The sequence below is a fragment of the Crinia signifera genome, chromosome 7, assembly GCF_055691185.1.
Source record: "Crinia signifera chromosome 7, ASM5569118v1, whole genome shotgun sequence".
NCBI classification, from domain to species: domain Eukaryota; kingdom Metazoa; phylum Chordata; class Amphibia; order Anura; family Myobatrachidae; genus Crinia; species Crinia signifera.
In genome coordinates, this window is record NC_139223.1 from 9,259,979 (window position 1) to 9,278,848 (window position 18,870).

General features: G+C 44.0%; 1 long non-coding RNA gene across 1 annotated transcript in view; it reads left to right on the forward strand.

Moving 5' to 3' along the window:
- Positions 1 to 18,870, forward strand: part of LOC146021355 (uncharacterized) — a 57,438-nt gene that overhangs the window by 24,226 nt on the left and 14,342 nt on the right. Inside the window, exon 2 of the long non-coding RNA XR_014450880.1 lies at positions 6,037 to 6,234. This is a non-coding gene — a long non-coding RNA (uncharacterized LOC146021355). The remainder of the gene's footprint in view (positions 1 to 6,036; positions 6,235 to 18,870) is intronic.

Below are 18,870 nucleotides of genomic sequence, written 5' to 3' on the forward strand. Positions count from 1 at the left end.
TTGCCCTGGCCTCCGGGCCTGAGGACGCTATTGCCCTGGCCTCCGGGCCTGAGGACGCTATTGCCCTGGCCTCCGGGCCTGAGGACGCTATTGCCCTGGCCTCCGGGCCTGAGGACGCTATTGCCCTGGCCTCCGGGCCTGAGGACGCTATTGCCCTGGCCTCCGGGCCTGAGGACGCTATTGCCCTGGCCTCCGGGCCTGAGGACGCTATTGCCCTGGCCTCCGGGCCTGAGGACGCTATTGCCTCCGGGCCTGAGGACGCTGTTGCCTCCGGGCCTGAGGACGCTGTTGCCTCCGGGCCTGAGGACGCTGTTGCCTCCGGGCCTGAGGACGCTGTTGCCTCCGGGCCTGAGGACGCTGTTGCCTCCGGGCCTGAGGACGCTGTTGCCTCCGGGCCTGAGGACGCTGTTGCCTCCGGGCCTGAGGAGGCTGTTGCCTCCGGGCCTGAGGAGGCTGTTGCCTCCGGGCCTGAGGACGCTGTTGCCTCCGGGCCTGAGGACGCTGTTGCCTCCGGGCCTGAGGACGCTGTTGCCTCCGGGCCTGAGGACGCTGATGCCTCCGCGGCCTCCGGGCCTGAGGACGCTGTTGCCTCCGCGGCCTACGGGCCTGAGGACGCTGTTGCCTCCGCGGCCTCCGGGCCTGAGGACGCTGCTGCCTCCGCGGCCTCCGGGCCTGAGGACGCTGTTGCCTCCGCGGCCTCCGGGCCTGAGTCTGTTGCCTCCGCGGCCTCCGGGCCTGACTCCGTTGATGCCCATGTCATTGAGCATAAGTTGAGAGCCGCCGTGTCGGCTGTCAGTCGCAATGTTCTTTCTTTTAGTGCACTAACGCCTGCCATGCCAGAGGTCCGTGAGGGTCCACCTGATGTGCCAGAGGTCCGTGATGGTCCAGCCCCAGAAGGGGGTCCTTGCATCATAGACCCAGGAGGGGTTCTTTCTGCCCTTGCCTACGGGCATGAGGTCCCGTCTGTCTGGAGAGCCGTCACGGTGGCCGTCATTCCGGGAATTTTTTTTTTCGAACGGAACAAGATCTTGCCGGTGTCTGTCATTGCGGAGGTCCTGTCTACATATGATGTCCTTGTCGTTCTCAAAGAGACTGTTGCTATTCCCATTAAAAGAGGCATCAGCGTGAACTTTCCTAAAGGCGTCTGGAATCCGGCTTCTCAAGGGGGGCATTATGTTATGTCAGCACTGCCATTTGGGTCTTGTGTGGTCTGCAGTGCCTCTGGTTACTCAGAGGTGCTGCTGTTATTATTTGCATCCTGCAGTGCCTCTGTGTGGCCAGAGGTGCTGCTGTTTGGCCCTGCATGCGGGGTTGTGGTCTGTGGTGCCTCTGGTTACTCAGAGGTGCTGCTGTTATTATTTGCATCCTGCAGTACCTCTGTGTGGCCAGAGGTGCTGCTGTTTGGCCCTGCATGCAGGGTTGTGGTTTCTGAGGACAGTCCCAGCTGGTGTAATCAGCTGGGCTGGGCTGTTCTCGGAGTGCCATCCCCAGCTGCAGCACATGTGAATAATTGTGGGTTTGTCTCTATGTGCTGCAGCCATTGGTCTGGGCTGCCTTTAAAAGAGGCATGGGCCCTGAGCTCTGGGCCTTTGATAGTTCTCTGTTAGTTCTCTGTTTGTTAGCTTGCTGAGAGCTTTCTTATGCCATGTCTTGTATCCTGAGTCCTGTATCCTGAGTCCTGTAATCATGTTTTTGTCCTGTATCCTGAGTCCTGTAATCGTGTTTTTGCATCTGTTCCTGTAATTGTATCCTGTACCGTGTACCTGTTCCTGATCTACGATAAAGCAGTGAGTTCCATCCATCCTGCCTCTGTCTGTCTGTGCCTCCAGCAATTATATCTATCGTGCTGTCCAAAGGGACTCCTAACACAGTGACCGTATAATTAGGGGAATCAACAGTGACCGTATAGTTAGGGGAATCAACAGTGACCGTATAATTAGGGGAATCAACAGTGACCGTATAGTTAGGGGAATCAACAGTGACCTTATAATTAGGGGAATAAACAGTGACCGTATAATTAGGGGAATCAACAGTGACCGTATAGTTAGGGGAATCAACAGTGACCGTATAATTAGGGGAATCAACAGTGACCGTATAGTTAGGAGAATCAACAGTGACCGTATAGTTAGGGGAATCAACAGTGACCGTATAATTAGGGGAATCAACAGTGACCGTATAGTTAGGGGAATCAACAGTGACCGTATAATTAGGGGGTCATGTTTGATACATTTCTGGAAAGGGGTTATCCCTACGATTTATTACAAAAAGCTAAATAAAGGCAAGACTGACAAGAAGACAATCCCTTCTTACTGATAAACCTGAAAAAATAAATAAAGGAACATTTACATGGCTTAACCATTTTACTGAAACAAGTCCAGAATTGGTAAAAAAGAGCGAAAAACTTATGGCCCTTAGTGTCGACAGATCCCCAAATCCCCAGTCTGCGCAAGACCAGGTTACAGACGGGCTTCATCAGAGGGAGGAGCATAGGGGATCAGATTCTCAAATCTGACATATCAGGTCTATCGAATAAACCCACCCACTTTCTGTCACGTAAAAATGGTTGCTACAAGTGTGTAGGTTGCATCACTTGCAGCTATATGACACCAGGAGCAACATTTCGACACCCTCATTCAGGAAAAACTTTCCAGATTAAATAAGTGCTGGCATGTACTTCAAGATACTGTATGTCATATACCTATTGACATGCACGTGTGGGCTCAATTACTGTATGTGGGTACGTGGCAAGCGCAGCGAGCCCGCGAGGGGCGGCGGTACGCGTCCTCCGACCTTTTCATACCCCCACTATCCACGTCGGCGTGGAGTTGAGAATACATAGTGTGGCGAGCGTAGCGAGCCACCGAGCGCACACGGATACCTTCACAGGTATCCGCGTCCCTTTGCGGGCTTCACAGGTATCCGCGTCCCCTCGCGGGGCTCGCTGCGCTCGCCACGCTTCAGGCTCGGTGGCTTGCTGCGCTCGCCACACTATCTATTCTCAACTCCACGCCGACGTGGATAGTGGGGGTATGAAAAGGTCGGAGGACGCGTACCGCCGCCCCTCGCGGGCTCGCTGCGCTCGCCACGCTTCGGGTTCACGTTGATCGTGGGGTGGCGTTAACAATTGGGGGGGCACAGGGTGGTTATTTGGGGTATGTGGGCCATTTAACATTGTTCCCAATGTTAAATCGGGTCAATTGACCCATTTAACATTGTTCCCTATGTAAAATCGCGGTAATCGCGTCGATCGCATCGCATGCGATTTTTTGGTCGCATGCGATGTGACCGACTCGATTTACATTTTAACATGGTTTTCTATGTAAAATCGCGGGCATCGCATCGGTCCCATCGCATGCCATTATAATGGCATGCGATGTACATGCGATGCCCGCGATGGGCACCCTTCTAGGTAAAGAGTACCTAAAATACTAATTAGTATTCTAGGAGTAGAATCCTGAGATTCAGGAGTAATCCTGAAATGGCGTTGACCGTTGAACACATTATAATATCACCTGTTTGCATGAGACCCAGAGTGACACCCATCTGTCCCTGCACTATATATACATATATATAAATATCCACCTAAAAAAAAAAAGACCCCACTGATGAAGTCCTATGACGAAAAGCGAGGGAAGTGGCTTGTGTCACGCATTTCGTGCCGCTGAGTACAGAGCTGTTTGGCTGCTTGCTTCTGAGATGATGAGTCGACGATGCCCGGGAATATCTCTGCCCGTGGAGCAGCCTGAAGGTCCCGTGAGTCACATAGCTTCTGTTCCTGCAGTTTTGCCAGTGGTTGTTTTTGTATCTTGTGGTAGCCAGCCCACACCAGAGGAACACCCCGGTACGGGCTCCACCATTTCATAGGGAATTTTATATTGAATTTCACGTCTTTTTAATAAACGATATTACACTATGAGGCGCCGCCTCTATTTGTTTTAGGTAGAGATGTTGTAAAGTGCCCTTGGGAATCGGGATTATTCGGTGGGGTGCTGCAGTCCGCAAATAAGGATTGGACTTGTGTGGATAGGAACACTGAGGAAAGTGTGTCCCTTTAAAAAATACGGACAGAAGGTGTCAGCGCACCTATATAATTTGCTTATATTTATATATATATATATATATATATATATATATATATATATATATATATATATATATCCCCTGATGAAGTCCCATACCACAAGATAAAGGGACGAAACCGGTTGGGCTAATACCTCTTAACCCCCCGCTGGCATCACAACCAGATAAGCTATAAAAAACTTTTTGCTAATGTACGGGTCCACCCACACTGTTTCTACTTTATATATATATTTTATGTGAATTGTATTTGTTTTAAATAAATGTCTATTTTATAAAACAATATCACACTATGGGCGGTATTCAATGAGAATACCTGCGAGGTGCAGCGAATCCTTTTTAGGATTCGCTGCACATTCGCCACGTTCCGGAGCCTCGCCGGCTCCGGTATTCAACGAGTCAGGGGCTCGCTGCCCCTGACCGGCGAATATGAGCTCCTGCGGCGAACGCCGCAGGGAGCCTGAGGACGGTGGCAGGCAGAGAGATGGAAGTCTCTCTGCCTGCCCCAGAACGTTTGTAGGGGGGAGGTGGGCTCCCCGGGTGCCAGGCAGCACAGGCTGCCCCCCGGGGGTGCCAGCAGGGGACCGCGTATATTCACTACACCCGATCGTAACGATCGGGTGCAGTGACTATATGAATATCTAATGAGCGGCTTGGCTCCGGCGCCCCCTGCTGGCTTACAGCACATGAATAAAAATAGCATGCCCCTCCTCAGAATAAAATTCCTGATTTTTTGACACCAAATGTAAAAAACAAAACACTTTATTTTAAAAGTTCACATTCCACTTCACCATAAAAAGATAGCGATTGCTACTCGGTGAATCATGGCGAAAAAAACCTTCAAATGTATTCGCCATGTGGTCATTGAATAGGGTGATTCACCGTTTTAGTCAAAAATTCGCCAAACAGCACAAATTCGCCATAAAAACATGGCGAATCAGGCTCATTAAATACCGCCCTATGAGTTTTTCCCGTGTTGGGAGACTTTTTTGGTTTTAAGGGCTGCGGATGACACCGGCCGAAAAGACCACCTGGATACATATAATCCAAGTGTGAGTTTTACATTAACAAATCTATTAATATATTTTTTTGACAAAGGTGATCACTTTGTGTAATATAACCAGTATAAACCACTAGGTGGCGCTGTTCACCAATTTATTTATTTTTTTATGCACAAGCACCTATATCATTCAGTTTTTTTGTCACAAAAGTCACATATTTACTATCTCTCGAATATATAATGACCCGCTCCCCCTGATACTTCCCCCATGTCTGATATGTTCCAATGAGATGGGCAGAGAGGAAGGAAAAGGGGAGGAGATCACTCAGGAGAGAGATACTGCTACATGCAAATTTTCAGCTATTTGCTGGTATGCCGCCGCGTGCATAGCGCTAGTTATTTTCTATTCACTGTAGGGACCCCGCCGGCCGCGGCCAGCTTATACACAATAACAGCGCTGCAGGTTCCCCCGGCGGCACGGACAACCCTGCACGCACCAGCACTCAGCAGGGACGCCGGGGACGCAAGTTTTTTCACAGGTACCACAGTTCGCTAACCCGGCCTCCATGCTGAGGGTGAGGGGCGAACTGCCGCCCTCCAGGTGCCGGCGCCCTAGGCAAATGCCTAGAGCTGCCTAGTGGTGGTGCCGGCCCTGACCAGGCATAACACACAGAGGATGATAGTAGGCACGGGCTATTGATAAATAAGTAGAACCATGCTTATTAGCATTTAGCAAGGATATGCTGCAAAGCACTCAGCCCACAAAACACCACTGTGTAATATGCCATGCTGCAATCTTTTAACCTTTTTTATCTTTTTTATTAACTAGTATTTTTATCACTTGTATGGCGATGTCATTGCCTCTTAATTGGCTGACCACAGCCTCTTATAACACTGTTTGATCACATTTACGCATGCTTTTATTAATATCTCTGTTTTGTTTATGTTTGTTCCCTCAGGTGCTATGGCAACAAGCCCCACTGCCGATTTCAGAACGAGGCCTGGCTTCTCAGCTGGCCCGCAGCGTAGTGAGACGCCCGATGACGTCAAGGGGAGTGTCTGGAAGCTAGGCAGAGTGACAGCTTCCCTAATGGCGCCGGATCGAGCGGCACACGCTGTGAGCAAGCGGAAGCGGGGATAGATGATGGAAGACGCAGGTAAGGTGGGCGGACAACCGCACAGCACAGGGGGGAGGGTTTTTGCTTTGATTGAGAGTATATATGTTTTGCACTGTCACTTTGTTATTGATCCCTGAGGACGGGCAGCACGCCCGAAACATGTTGGAGAATAAATAGCACTTCTGCACGCTTATTGAATCCAAGAGTGCCGCCTGATTCTTACATCCTATAACAGGACCGGAGGGTCCACCCTGGAAGGCACCAGGTCAGCACATATTGGGCCTACAAATTGGGAGTGCCGGCCATCACACAGTGTATATATATATATATATATACAAAAACATATGCAACTCGCACACTTAACTGGAAATCTATGGTATGGGTGCTTTGTAGGAAAACTGTGTAACCACCAGGATACAAATAGGGCAGCACTCCTTTTCAAATGAAGAAATTTATCTGTTTTATTGGAATACTAGCCACCAGCGTGACAACAGTCAATTAACAGCGTTTTCTGGAATAGTGGGACACTCAATATATTCACCCATCCATATGTAGGCTGTAGACAGCTGTGTGGCAGTGTTAGCAGTCGACGAATTCGTTTCGGCACAACTTGCCTTCCTCCAGACTGACAGAAAACGCTGTTAATTGACTGTTGTCACGCTGGTGGCTAGTATTCCAATAAAACAGATAAATTTCTTCATTTGAAAAGGAGTGCTGCCCTATTTGTATCCTGGTGGTTACACAGTTTTCATATATATATATATATATATATATATATATATATATATATATATATATATATAATATCCTTATCTCATCGATCTCCTCCCCAATGATACAGGCCTGGTCTCTAGACATTCCAGATATTTCACACCCCAACGACCTCTTTCAACATTTTATACTCACAATGAAATGTCTTCAATCTGCTTATTTGCAGAAGGTTCATTTTAAAACCACACACAGACAGTATGACCCGCACCAAGTAGTGTATTTGGGAGTATATCCCTGTGGATGGAGAATTATTCTCGAAAGAGGAAACTTTTTATATATATAGTTTCTCTTTATTTGTGGGTGCTCTCAAACTGATTTATAATTAGGACTGTACAAAAAGAGGAAAAAGAAAATCAGTTTTAACTAGGATGCACTCCTCATCCACGTTGTCATAACGCATGCCATAACATCACGAAAGAAGAACAAACAGCCCTCAAGGACATGCAAAACTGGGAGGACACAGTTTTCAAACCCTCAGACAAGGGTGGTAATATTGTCCTCTGGGACAAAGAAATGTACATAAAGGAAGCAAATCGGCAACTGTCTGATACAACAACTTATAAAAGATTGATCTTCAATCCAAGTGCAAACTTCTTAAAACAATATGAAAAGATCATTAAACGCGCATCAGAGAGAGGCATCATCTCTAAAACAGAGACAGATTACCTGGAGGTGACCAATCCCAAGACATCCACCTATTACATGCTACCCAAGATACATAAAAATAAAACGAACCCATCAGGAAGGCCGATCATATCGGGCATTTCCAACCTCACCGAAAAAGCCAGTACCTTTGTGGACCACTACCTAAGGAGATTTGTAGTGGAATTACCTTCATATGTCAGAGATTCCATGGACATCCTCAGAAAATTGGAAGATATACATGTACTGGAGAACACCTTGCTATGTACCTGCGATGTCGAATCGCTCTATACCAGTATTAATCATCAAAGAGGTATAGAAGCAACACAATACTTTCTGAAAATGAGAAAATATGAAGAGATAGATGACTTCATATTAGAGATGTTGGAATTTGTTCTGACACACAATTTCTTCACGTTCGATGACAGGTACTACCTGCAGGTCCGTGGGACCGCCATGGGTAGTACCTGTGCTCCGACGTATGCCAATTTATATCTAGGCTGGTGGGAGAAAGAATGGGTCTTCAATAATGAAAATGAGAGATTCACGGACTGTATTATAGGGTGGTACCGATTTATCGATGACATCCTGATAATATGGGAGGGGAGCACAGATCTTTTCAATGAGATGATGGAGAAACTTAACAACAACCCACTGAATCTCAGACTCACATCATGTATCAGCAACACTGAAATTGCATTCCTGGACCTTAAAATCAGAAAAACAGCAGACAATGTATTAACAACTGATATTTTTCGCAAAGAAACTGCAACTAACAGTATCCTTCATGAGACCAGCTCTCACTTTCCTGCCACTCTGAAAGGAATACCCAAAGGAGAATACATCCGCCTACGACGAAACTGCTCTGAGGACGATACATTTGAAATAAGGGCAAAAGAACTAAGACAGAGATTACTCCTGCGTGGATACAGTAAGAAACTCCTGAGAGACGCATACCATGCAGCAAAGAAAACATCCAGAACAACACTACTTGTACCAAAAACCAAGAAAAAGGAGGAATCAGCCCCCAGGTTCATTAGTACGTACTGTACAGACTGGAAAAACATCAATAAGATCATGTCTAAACACCAACACATCCTGACAATGGATGAGGACCTCAGGGCGACTATTGGTGAACATATTCCAACCAGTTGGAGAAAATCACCCAACCTCAGGAACAAATTGACACAAAGTCACTTTGTACGCAAACGGAAGAAACCACCTAATGTGATAGGCTGCTACAAGTGTGGCAAATGCAAGGCCTGTGAATTTGTGATAAACAGCAAAGAATTCACCAATAGGTATGGGAAGAGCACCAAAATAAGAGACTTCATCAATTGTGATTCAGAGGGGATCGTCTACTGTCTCACATGTCCCTGTAACTTACAATATATAGGGATGACAAAAAGACCATGGAAAAAAAGAATCCTAGAGCATGTGAACAACATCAAAAATGCACAAAAAGATCTAGACAAAATGAAGAAGATCACAAGTGTAGCTAGACATTTCTTGAGACACCACTCAAGTAACCCTAAGGGCCTAAAAGCAATGAGTCTGGAGAAAGTGACTCTGGGCATTAGAGGTGGCAATATAACAGAGGAACTTCTTAAGAAAGAATCAAAACATATATTCCTCATGAACAGTCTGAAACCCCATGGTCTCAATGAAGAGATCATATATTCAGCCTTCCTCTAAATCTGCCATGCTCCACAGCTAGTGTTTTCAAACTGGCAATTTTCACTTTTTTACGCTGATACAGAGAATTAGAGGCAACAGAAACAAGAACAAGACATAATAACCTTTTATGCTATTATATTATATGTACTATTATATTAACTTGTCACCTAATAATATGTACTGCATTTATAAATAAAACCTGGCCAGCATAATGACACATGAGGTCTTAAATTTACCCCATAACAGAGATTACCAATACCATCCATCCAGCAGGAATTGAATTAACAAATCATCTCTGTTTAGATCACTTCTCACAGATATCACGAATATCCACTGTTATATTCTCTAATAAATTTGATTTTATTTTACTTTATTATATTTATACAATTTTTAATTTCACACTATCTGCATTAAACACCATACACGATTGTTAATCACAACACCTCGATTTGGTCTCATAAATAGGAGATACTATATCAACACAGGACACCCCAACACATGAAGCCCCCATTCTATTTCGGGGCACTTCATTCCCCCGCATGTATCAGTAGATACACATGACACAATACCACCGTTCAATCCAATTCAGATACTCAGGTCACTATTTTTATCTGGCACGGAACTGCAATAAAGAGCAGCTATAACACATTCTGATTCTTTGACATAGCAATCATTTTGGTTCTACACATTCTTTCACTCACGTTTTCATTATTTGTTTACACAATTTTTTGGTTTGACACATTTGTTTGCACCAATTTATTGCACCAATTTATTGTACCAATTTCAATATTAGATTAGCTATTTTTGCGCATAACTACCTCCAAGTTGACTTAATACACAAAAGTACTCCTTGTAGGTACATAAACCGTATACTATATATAGTTTTTACAACACACTCAGTATTACAGATGGACAGGCATCCGCAATTATATGAGCTTAAGTGAAAGTAACAATATTTGAGTCAGCAGGCATAAAAGGTAACATAACATATGTCTCCGTATCCTCTTAACAACAAGCGCCCCTACATAAAATCTTATTGGTGCCCATGCACATCATAAAAATTAATGAAGAATCATCATGCAAGACAATATTTGCATTTATTCAGAACATAAAATTGTCACATCTTTAATTTCAATGGACTAAATTGGTCTGTTAATTGAATGATTGAATAGCACCACAGCTCACATCGGAGCAAGGGTTAACTAATTAACCTATTACAGTGCATATTGATTTTTGAAATCCCAAACTGGGGAATGGGATTGGTTCCAGTTAACCACTCCCTATCTGGGACTTACCCTTTAAATATAGCGAATCATGGGCGCGCTGGACACTTAGATTAAGCCTTGATAAAGCTTAAAGAGAGCGAAATGCGCATTGGCAAATCGCTGTAAACTGTATGCTTGTTTGTTAACCAGTATCTGCATGTAAATTGTATTTTGATTAGTTGCTGTGGGAGATAGCGGGGAAATAGAAAAAGCACCAGCCACTGGCAAGCGTGACCAACACGCGAGCACACGCAGGGCATTGAAGGGAATATATCCCCAGCCTGTGTAGGTGCAGCGTGTAACGGAGAATCATCATAGATCTCCGGCTGCCAACTGGCTACATACGCCGATACGCACGGCTATCACAACGGGAGAATCCCCGGATTGTGACATCTATGTAATAAACCCGCTACCTACCCGCCGTATCTCTTTGCTGCAATGTGTGTCTAGGATTTATAAAATCCACTGCGAAGGTGCACACTGGGGCACCCCAATTAACAGTATATGTACCATAATATATGTGAAATAAAGCCATCGGATTGTAGTATTTAAAACGAGCCATACCAGCATAATTAATGTTTTAAATCTGCATTAAAAATAAATACATCCAATGGCCCTATGCACACATGCTGCATGAACAGTGGTAAGACTGTCTGAAATACCAATAGCAGAGGTCCCCCTGTTAAGAGCAGCAAGAACCTTACCCGCTTTAGTGGCGACTATATACACAGAGTAAGCTGATACATATATACAATAGCTTATGTCTGTAAAGCCACAATACTTCTAACGGGATAAGAGATAAGATTGTCTGGATAAATACTGGGACTAAGTAAACACTCGATGCTTTTGTATGAAGCTAATTATCCTACTTTATACCAGTCAATTCCAAAAGTACATACTGTGTGCAATTCACGATCTATGGAATAAGTGCACACTAATGCACCCGAATTAACAAAACCTATACTGTTTCCAGACATTAAGAAGCAGCTATACTAGCACTATTGAGATTGCCAAGTTTCACTATATTTAAATACATCTAGAGGCTTTTGGCACATACCCTGCATGTATAGTGGGAACGCTGGTTAAAAAGCAGCAGCGGGTACCTGTATGCCAATTACAGTGGGAACATCACCCATCATAGCGGTAATTACATACACAGATTAAGCTGGCACATATCAATTGTGGCCAACTTCTGTAGCCGCTTAACACAGGACGGGAGATGAGACAGTATTGTCCTAATTTATACCTGGACTGATCAATACCCATGAATATACAGCAGTGACCACCTTTAGTATTAAATAAGTGCTTTCTCTTGATGGCAACAGTACCCATGATTTAAGACTGAAATATTGCAACATTTAAATAGCCATTTCAGCAACAATTAATGTTTGCGAGCAGAAACAATATAACACATTCAGCAGCTTTATACCACTGATCATTCAAGCATCTACTGGTACAATATCACTGATACTCATCTGAGAAGTATCAGAATAAACCCTGATTAAAGCTACAGTTTACAGATTTTAATCTTCTTATTTTCTTTTCTACTCTATATTCATTACTTTGTTTTTATATTTCGCCATCAGTATCCCTTATACAGGGACCTACTATACTAAGTCATGGACAATTAATACAATTGACCTACTGAAATAAATGATGGTCTTTTAACCTTAATTGCTTTTTCAATAAAGAACATTAAACTAAAAAATTTCTTTTATGTCCCAAGGGACAACGTGGATGAGGAGTGCATCCTAGTTAAAACTGATTTTCTTTTTCCTCTTTTTGTACAGTCATTTTAAAACCACCCTCAGGCTTTATATTGCCCCTGCCCATAGCAAGCATATGTCACTTGAAGCCACTGTCCGAAGTGTGGGATGAAGAGCGCCAAGTTTAAACATCCTAGCATCTGATGTGTGACCTTGTGCATGTATACATTTTCACATTTCAACACTTACTTATATAAACCTGAAATAACGACTCGGAGACTTGGGTTTGGCAGAAATTGTTAGCTGAATTTATTTAACCCCTTCCCGCCGCAGCCTGTTTTTGCCTTCCTGACAGAGCCCTTTTTTTCAAATCTGACATGTATCACTTAAGTGGGGATAACTTTTTTTTGCTTTTACTTATCCCAGTGATTTTGAGAATGTTTTCTCGTGACACATTGTACTTCAAGTTAGTGGTAAACTTTGGTCGATACAGTCTGTGTTTTTTTGTGAAAAATACCAAAATGTCGTAAAAAAATAGAAAATTTAGCAATTTTCAAAATGTTAAATTTTCTGCTTGTGAGACAAATAATCATACCACTCAAAATAGTTAATAACTAACATAGACCATATGTCTACTTTATGTTTCCATCATTATTTCAACCTCCTTTTAATTTTTTTGGACACTAGGAGGCTTAAAATATGAATAGCAAATTCTCAAATTTTCAAGAAAATCTCAAACACTGTTTTTTTTAGGGACCAGTTCAGTTCTGATGTGACTTTGAGGGACTTGTATGTGAGACACCCCCATAAATGATGCCATTTCAAAAACTGCACCCCTCACAGTATTCAAAACAGCATTTTGGAAGTTTGTTAACCCTTTAGGTGTTTCACAGGAATTAAAACAAAGTGTAGGTGAAATTTCAAAATTTCATTTTTTTTGCAGATTTTCAATTTTAATACATTTTTCTAAGGAACACAGTAGATTTTACTAGAGAAATGTGACTAAAAATTGATTCCCCCAATTCTTTTGTTTTCATAAATATCCTATATGTGGCCCTAGTGTGCACGTTGACCAAACCACAGGCTTCAAAATAGAAGGAGCACCTACTTGATTTTGGAGCCTCCTTTTTATGAGATTATTTTTTAGGCACCATGTAGGTTTCTAGGCACCATAAGATGCTAAAAGTTAGGAACCCCCCCACAAGTGACCCCATTTTGCAAACTACACCCCTCAGGGAATTCATCTAGGGGTATAGTGTACATTTCAAACCCCCAGGGGTTTCACCAATTGTGGTACAACTGGGCAGTGAAAATGAAAAATTACATTTTTTACACAAAAATGCAGTTCTGGCTCAAAATTTTTCATTTTCCCAAGGAATGAAGGAGACAAAGCACCCCAAAATCTGTGCCCCAATTTCTCCCGAGTACGGCAATGCCTCACATGTGACCAAAAAATAACATTTGGGTGCATGGCAGGACTCAGAAGGGAAGGAGTGATATTTGGATTTTGCAGCACAGATTCTGGTGGAATGTTGGTGGGTGCTATGTCGCATTAGCAAGACCCCTGAAGCACAAATACAGTGGAACCCCCCCACAAGTGACCCCATTTTGCAAACTACACCCCTCAGGGAATTCAACTAGGGGTATAGTGTACATTTCAAACCCCCAGGGGTTTCACCAATTGTGGTACAACTGGGCAGTGAAAATGAAAAATTAAATTTTTTACACAAAAATGCAGTTCTGGCTCAAAATTTTTCATTTTCACAAGGAATGAAGGAGACAAAGCACCCCAAAATCTGTGCCCCAATTTCTCCCGAGTACGGCAATGCCTCACATGTGACCAAAAAATACCATTTGGGTGCATGGCTGGACTCAGAAGGGAAGGAGTGATATTTGGATTTTGCAGCACAGATTCTGGTGGAATGTTGGTGGGTGCTATGTCGCATTAGCAAGACCCCCGAAGCACCAATACAGTGGAACCCCCCCACAAGTGACCCCATTTTGCAAACTACACCCCTCAGGGAATTCAACTAGGGGTATAGTGTACATTTCAAACCCCCAGGGGTTTCACCAATTGTGGTACAACTGGGCAGTGAAAATGAAAAATTAAATTTTTTACACAAAAATGCAGTTCTGGCTCAAAATTTTTCATTTTCACAAGGAATGAAGGAGACAAAGCACCCCAAAATCTGTGCCCCAAATTCTCCCGAGTACGGCAATGCCTCACATGTGACCAAAAAATACCATTTGGGTGCATGGCAGGACTCAGAAGGGAAGGAGTGATATTTGGATTTTGCAGCACAGATTCTGGTGGAATGTTGGTGGGTGCTATGTCGCATTAGCAAGACCCCCGAAGCACCAATACAGTGGAACCCCCCCACAAGTGACCCCATTTTGCAAACTACACCCCTCAGGGAATTCAACTAGGGGTATAGTGTACATTTCAAACCCCCAGGGGTTTCACCAATTGTGGTAAAACTGGGCAGTGAAAATGAAAAATTAAATTTTTCACACAAAAATGCAGTTCTGGCTCAAAATTTTTCATTTTCACAAGGAATGAAGGAGACAAAGCACCCAAAAATCTGTGCCCCAATTTCTCCCGAGTACGGCAATGCCTCACATGTGACCAAAAAATACCATTTGGGTGCATGGCAGGACTCAGAAGGGAAGGAGTGATATTTGGATTTTGCAGCACAGATTCTGGTGGAATGTTGGTGGGTGCTATGTCGCATTAGCAAGACCCCCGAAGCACCAATACAGTGGAACCCCCCCCACAAGTGACCCCATTTTGCAAACTACACCCCTCAGGGAATTCAACTAGGGGTATAGTGTACATTTCAAACCCCCAGGGGTTTCACCAATTGTGGTACAACTGGGCAGTGAAAATGAAAAATTAAATTTTTTACACAAAAATGCAGTTCTGGCTCAAAATTTTTCATTTTCACAAGGAATGAAGGGGACAAAGCACCCCAAAATCTGTGCCCCAATTTCTCCCGAGTACGGCAATGCCTCACATGTGACCAAAATATACCATTTGGGTGCATGGCAGGACTCAGAAGGGAAGGAGTGATATTTGGATTTTGCAGCACAGATTCTGGTGGAATGTTGGTGGGTGCTATGTCGCATTAGCAAGACCCCCGAAGCACCAATACAGTGGAACCCCCCCACAAGTGACCCCATTTTGCAAACTACACCCCTCATGGAATTCAACTAGGGGTATAGTGTACATTTCAAACCCCCAGGGGTTTCACCAATTGTGGTACAACTGGGCAGTGAAAATGAAAAATTAAATTTTTTACACAAAAATGCAGTTCTGGCTCAAAATTTTTCATTTTCACAAGGAATGAAGGAGACAAAGCACCCCAAAATCTGGGCACCAATTTCTCCCGAGTACGGCAATGCCTCACATGTGACCAAAAAATACCATTTGGGTGCATGGCAGGACTCAGAAGGGAAGGAGTGATATTTGGATTTTGCAGCACAGATTCTGGTGGAATGTTGGTGGGTGCTATGTCGCATTAGCAAGACCCCCGAAGCACCAATACAGTGGAACCCCCCCACAAGTGACCCCATTTTGCAAACTACACCCCTCAGGGAATTCAACTAGGGGTATAGTGTACATTTCAAACCCCCAGGGGTTTTACCAATTGTGGTACAACTGGGCAGTGAAAATGAAAAATTAAATTTTTTACACAAAAATGCAGTTCTGGCTCAAAATTTTTCATTTTCACAAGGAATGAAGGAGACAAAGCACCCCAAAATCTGTGCCCCAATTTCTCCCGAGTACGGAAATGCCTCACATGTGACCAAAAAATACCATTTGGGTGCATGGCAGGACTCAGAAGGGAAGGAGTGATATTTGGATTTTGCAGCACAGATTCTGGTGGAATGTTGGTGGGTGCTATGTCGCATTAGCAAGACCCCCGAAGCACCAATACAGTGGAACCCCCCCACAAGTGACCCCATTTTGCAAACTACACCCCTCAGGGAATTCATCTAGGGGTATAGTGTACATTTCAAACCCCCAGGGGTTTCACCAATTGTGGTACAACTGGGCAGTGAAAATGAAAAATTTAATTTTTTACACAAAAATGCAGTTCTGGCTCAAAATTTTTCATTTTCACAAGGAATGAAGGAGACAAAGCACCCCAAAATCTGTGTCCCAATTTCTCCCGAGTACGGCAATGCCTCATGTGTGACCAAAAAATGGCAGGACTCAGAAGGGAAGGAGTGATATTTGGATTTTGCAGCACAGGTTCTGGTGGAATGTTGGTGGGTGCTATGTCGCATTAGCAAGACCCCCAAAGCACCAATACAGTGGAACCCCCCCACAAGTGACCCCATTTTGCAAACTACACCCCTCAGGGAATTCATCTAGGGGTATAGTGTACATTTCAAACCCCCAGGGGTTTCACCAATTTTGATACAACTGGGCTGTGAAAATGAAAAATTACATTTTTTTACACAAAAATGCAGTTCTGGCTCAAAATTTTTCATTTTCATAAGGTATGAAGGAGAAAAAGCACCCCAAAATCTGTGCCCCAATTTCTCCCGAGTATGGCAATGCCTCATATGTGACCAAAAAATACCAGTTGGGTGCATGGCAGGACTCAGAAGGGAAGGAGTGATTTTTGGATTTTGCAGCTCAGATTCTGGTGGAATGAATGGTGGGTGCTATGTGGCATTAGCAAGACCCCCGAAGCACGGTGAAATGATGAACCTAATAATCCATAGATGTGTGGTATATTTTAAACCACTCCTTTATACATAGGCCGGGTTTGTCGGGGCAAGTTTCACAGTGGAAAATAGTATCCTTTCTTATTCCCTTTTTAAAGCAAACTTTGCACCTTTTTTGTGTCCTGCCCTTTTTTGCAGTGGAGGGGATTTCGTTAGGAAAATGCTGCCCTGGTACAATACGGGGGCCAGTACTAGAAGTACTGGGGCCCTCTGCCTGCTGGTTCCCAAATATTAGGCCCTTTATGACTTCCTCTTGAAAGTGCATAAATGTCCCCCTCTGGCTGGTAGAACGGAATAGCACGTAAGCGTTATACAGTGCCATCTGGATGATATACACGGCCAGCTTCTTGTACCAGATTTTTGTTTTCCGCAGGGCACTGTACGGCTTCAGTACCTGATCTGAAAGATCCACTCCGCCCATGTACTTATTGTAATCTAGGATACAATTAGGTTTTGAGGTGTGGGTACTGGTACCTCGTACAGGGACGGAGGTGGTACTGTCTCCATGAATTGTTGTCAGTATAAGGACATCCCTCTTGTCCTTATATTTGACCAACAACATATTTTCGGTGCATATTCCCCTGCTTTCACCCCTTCTCAGTACTTGGGCAATGTGCGTTTTTGGGAGGCCTCTTTGGTTCTTGCGCACAGTACCGCAAGCTGCTGTACCTCTTGAACCAAGGGCCTTAAACAGGGGGATGCTAGTGTAAAAGTTATCCACATAGAGGTGATAACCTTTATCCAGGAAGGGGTGCACTAAATCCCAGACAATTTTTCCACTAACACCTACGAGGGAGGGGGGGCATTCTGGCGGTTCAATTCTTGAATCCTTCCCTTCATATACCCTAAACCTGTGGGTGTACCCTGAGGTGCTTTCACACAGTTTATACATTTTTATGCCATACCTTGCCCTCTTACTGGGAAGGTACTGGCGGAATTTAACCCTTCCTTTAAAATGTATAAGGGACTCGTCGATACAAATAAATTTTTCAGGGATGTACATCTCTGCAAATTTGGCACTGAAATGATCAATGACCGGCCTGACTTTGAATAGCCGGTCAAAGGTGGGATCATCTCTGGTTGGGCACTGTGCATTATCGGTGTAATGTAAAAATTTAAGGATTGTCTCAAAACGAGTCCGAGGCATGGCCATACGGTAAAGTGGGGTGCTGTACAGAACATCTGTACTCCAATATTGCCTAATTTCTGGCTTTTTTACTATGCCCATATGTAACACCAGACCCCAAAACATCATCATCTCTACTGCATCTACAGGGGTCCACCTAGCAAATGATGACGTGGGGTTTTGAGCAATAAACTGCTGGGCATATAAATTACTTTGGTCCACCATTAAATTTATAAAATCATCAGAGAAAAATAATTTGAAAAAGTCAATTTCTCTGGAGCCTGTTGAATCAAATTGGATTCCTGGGGTGGCCAAAAACTCAGGAACCTGGGGCTCAAAATTGTCTGGTGGTGGGGTCCATACGGGATCAATCATTTGGGGGGGGGTCTCAGCTGCTCTACGGGGGCGTCTTTGAGGGGGTCCCTCATCACTAGAGGAGGAAGATGAGGTTAAGACGAATCCTTCAAATTCCCCGCTTGCATCACTGGCTGTGTCAGAGGCAAGCATGGCATATGCCTCCTCCGCTGAATACATTCTTCTGGATGACTGGGATGACATTTGGGATGACATTTGGGATGCCATTTTTATTTTTGTGTTTCTGTAAGTGTAATGTTTCAACACGTGTATAATGTAGGGGGGGTACAAACTTTATTTCAACACGGGGGGTATGTAGTGTGTAGTGTGTATGTAGTGCAGAAAAAAAAAATACTTTATACAGGAATTTGATCCCAATAAAAAAAAAAAAAAATTA